Source organism: Magnolia sinica, chromosome 7 (assembly GCF_029962835.1).
Source record: "Magnolia sinica isolate HGM2019 chromosome 7, MsV1, whole genome shotgun sequence".
Taxonomy (NCBI): Eukaryota; Viridiplantae; Streptophyta; class Magnoliopsida; order Magnoliales; family Magnoliaceae; genus Magnolia; species Magnolia sinica.
The window spans coordinates 91,261,734-91,266,130 of NC_080579.1; positions in this window are offsets into that span (position 1 = coordinate 91,261,734).

Sequence of the window (4,397 nt, forward strand, 5' to 3'; positions counted from 1 at the left end):
AAGGGACCGAAAGATAAAGACGGGTGTTAGCATTGCAGCAAGAAGGGGCACATGAAATGTGATTGCAGGGCGCTTAAGTAACAAGAAGAAAGCTCTCAAGGCTGGAAGGATTCAGTGAATCTATCTGAAGAGAGTGACACAAAGGTGTTGATCTTGTCTCTTGATGCGAGGAATGAGTCTTGGGTCATAGACCGGGGTGCTTCATTTCATACTACTTTGTGTAAGAAAATTCTGTGTGATTATGTGTTAGGTGACTATGGGAGAGTCTACCTAGGTGATGATGAGTCGTGCAGTATTGTTGGAAAGGGAGATGTTCATATAAATCAGAAAGACGGAATGACTTTGAAATTAAAGGATGTCAGACATGTACTGAGTTTAAAATGGAATTTGATCTCAGTGGGGCAATTGGCCGATACTAGATATGTGACGACATTCACTAGTGATTCTTGGAAGATCACAAAAGGTGCCTTGGTGATATATCGAGGCAAGAAGGAATGAACTTTGTACATAACTTCAGGATCGTATAGTTCACTCGCAATCACATCAACTGGAGTGAATGGGCAGTTATGGCACCAGAGGTTGGGACATATAAGTAAGAAAGGGATGAAAGTGCTATTATCAAAAGGGAAGCTACCAGAGCTGAAGTCTATTGACTTGGAATTCTACGATAACTGTGTGTATGGCAAGCAGAAGAAGATAAATTTTAAGAAAACAGGACGCGCTCTAAAGACACATTTGTTGGAGCTTGTACACACTGATGTGTGAGGACCAGCATATGTATTATCTATTGGTGGCTCACGTTATTTTGTTTCTTTTATTAATGATACTAGTAGAAAACTGTAGGTCTATTTCTTAAAGCATAAATCTGATGTATTTGATGTATTTAAGAAGTGTAAAGTAATAGTAGAAAATGATACAAGTAAAATAGTAAAATGTCTCAGATCAGATAATGAGGGAGAATACTATGATAAGAGATTTGAGGAGTATTGTTCAGCAAATGGAATCAAACATTAGAAAATGATTCCAGGGACACCGCAATAGAACGGTGTGGTTGAGCGTATTAACAAGACCATCCTTGAGTGCACTAGGAGCATGAGGTTACATGCAGGATTGCCCAAGATGTTTTGGGAAGATGCTATGAATACTGTCGCTTATCTCATCAATAGAAGTCCCTCAACACCATTGGATGGTGGGCTACCAGAAGAAACGTGGACTGAGAAAGAAGTGAACCTTGCACATATCAAAGTATTCGGTTGCACTTCATATGTTCACATTAAAGCAGAGCACGGAAACAAGCTCGATGCGAAGTTTAGGAGGTGCACGTTTATAGGCTACGGGTAACATGATTTTGGCTACAGGTTTTGAGATACAGAAAACAGAAAAATCATCAGAAGCAAAGATATAGTCTTCAATGAAAAAGTGATGCATAAAGATAGTGTGCAGTAAAACAAGGCCAAGGAGAAAGAGTTCATAGAGTTGGAAGAGTTACCGGACACGGGTGTTACAACACCACAGGATGATCATGCATAAGAGCATTATGAGGCAGAGCCACAGACATCGGTTGTGAGGAGGTCTACTCGAGAGAGGAGACCCACGATTCGATACTCACCCTCCTTACATTATCTACTGCTGACAGATAGTGGTGAACCAGAGTGTTTTGAAGAGGCATTACAGTTAAATACATGGATTAAGTGGGAGCAAGTCATGGATGATGAGATGGACTCTCTTAAGTCAAATCGTACATGAGAGCTAGTCACTCTACCAAAAGGTAAGAAAGCTCTTCATAACAAGTGGGTTTACAGATAGAAGGAGGAGCATGATGGTTCTAAACGGTACAAGGCTAGATTGGTTGTGAAAGGGTTCCAACAAAAGGCAAGTATCGACTTCACCGAAATATTTTCACTAGTGGTGAAAATGTCTACGATTCGTATGATCTTGATTTGTAGATGTTGGAAACACTAAGAACCCAACAGAATTCCAGCATAAATTAGAGCCTTTCAACTAGAAAAAAAAAAAACTGCTTTTTGTGAGTTATAGCTTAGCTATGAATGGGACCATGCCATGTGCTTATATAGACCATGAAACTTAAGCAACTTCTTTCATGTCAACTATGAATGGGACCATGCCATGTCCTACCAAAATATTTTGAACAAAACCATGTATGGTAATGTCTGCAAGAGTGCACTTCTTTTGTTGATATGGTGAATAGTTGGATGCTTCTGTGTCATGTTTTACATGTCTGAATTTTCTTGTGACTTAAAAAGTTTTCATTCTTTCATTGAAGTAGCACATCATACATGTATAGTTTAGAAGGGATATATGCATCTATCTAGCAACCAAAAGGCACATGCCTAATATCAATTGTCTTGCCTTCCAAATAGACAAACACCGTGCATTCAAATTTAGCAACAGATGTTCTTGCTACAAAGGCCATTCGAAAACATTAATCCGTGGTTGAATATTTATTACGTAGCTCCCATTTGTTATTACTTGAGGTCATATGCAATTCACGAAGATTATTCTACTCTTCTATTAGGCGAAAGCTCTTGATTTGGAGAAAATTGTGCTTCAAACAATAGCAAAAGTTGCGGAGGACTGGAGAATAGATGACATAAGCGGGCTCTTGGGTCGTCGTAATTTTAAAGCCAACATGCTTAACAAAAAAGTCTCACTTTTGAGTGGTGATGAGAAGGTATGTGAAAAGTCTTCTACCATGCATGCTATTTTTGGTTTTGCTTATTTGGCTATATTAGGCTATGTGGTTGCATGGAAACTTGTATTGCTATAAACATTTGTAGCATGGAAAATGGACGTTCATGTGCATTTGTAGTCTGAAAACATTAAATAGACCGTTAACTATTTTATTGGTATTGTGCTAATTATTGTCTTGATGAATATTAAATGGGTGAAACATGCACGCACATGTTTAATCATTGATCGATTATGATATTGTTAAACAATCATGTGAATTATTTTTTGATTGACCATCAGGTGTAAGATTAAAAAAAAATACAAACAAATCTGACATTTAAAAAAAAATTCGCAGCTATTTTAGCGACGGACCAAATCCGTCGCTAATTTCTAAATAAAAGAATGGATGACGAATTATCAGCGACGGACCTTATAAGTCACCAATATTTTTAATGACGAATATATCGAGTGGTTTTTCCCGAATTTCAGCGACACAGATTTTTTATTTTTGTGATAGATCTTATCCGTCGGTAATCTACGACGGACCTTATCCGTCGCAGATTAAACGATGGATTTTATCCATCGGGAAAAAAACGACCTAGTAAACAGTGATGGACCAAGCGACGGACGAAATCTGTTGTTTATTTAGTTTTACGAAATCCGCGATTTTGGCATAGTGGTCTACACCGTCCAATAGGAATTGGACACCTACGGTTGAAAACTTCTGAAGCTGATATTTGCATTTTCCTTTTATCTGAGCCTGTGTGACCTTGTGAACAAGTTAGATGGCAAATAAACAGCATGGTTGGCCCTAAAAAGGTTTCTAGGGTAGTTTCGATCCTCACTGCTAGAGAAGTCACACGGGATTAAAATTGTGTCATGTAATTAGTCAATCTATTCTCTGAGAGGTAAAAGTTACGTTGTGTAATATTATGTCAATCAATTCTGGAAGATGTAATAATAGTGTTTTGAGAGCTTGTGTGACTGGCAATGATTGTAACAATGATTATTGACAGGTGGGTGCTGAAATAGTTGTGGGCATGCACAACATGATGTATGTGTTATATCCACATCGTCCACTGGTCTTTCCAGTTCACTTTAGGTATGAGCCAAAAATTGAAGAAGATTCATATCACAGGTGGGCCACGCCACACAAAACAATGGTCATTGAACACGAACTATTAAAAACTTCCCAAGGCCCATAGTGATGTTTATTTTTCATCCAACATATTCATAAGTTCACACAAACCTGGATGAAGGGAAAATAATATCAGCTTGATCAAAACTTTTAATGGCCTCAAGAAGTTTATAATGTTAGGCATTCGATCACCACTCCCTTGTGTGGTGAGGTCCACATGCGATTCAGATCTGACTCATTTTTGGGCTGATGACCTAAAATGAGTTGGCAAAATAGATGGATGGTGTTGATCATACATGTAGATAAAGATCAGCCTCATCAAATCTTTTACATACCCAAACCCCCTACGGCAGAGTATTAAACTATAAAAACAAAAAGGTGTGGGGGCAAATGTCTTTTTCACACCTAATGGTGTTTTTCATCCCCAAGTACTGGTCAAAGTTTAAGAGAAGGCTTTTTTTTTTTGTTATTTGCAAAGCATAAGCTTATTGATTTAAATATTTTAAAATTGGCTTTTCATACTTCAATGGCCCTAAAGGCAGGCAGTTATATGGAAAAAAAATTTCTA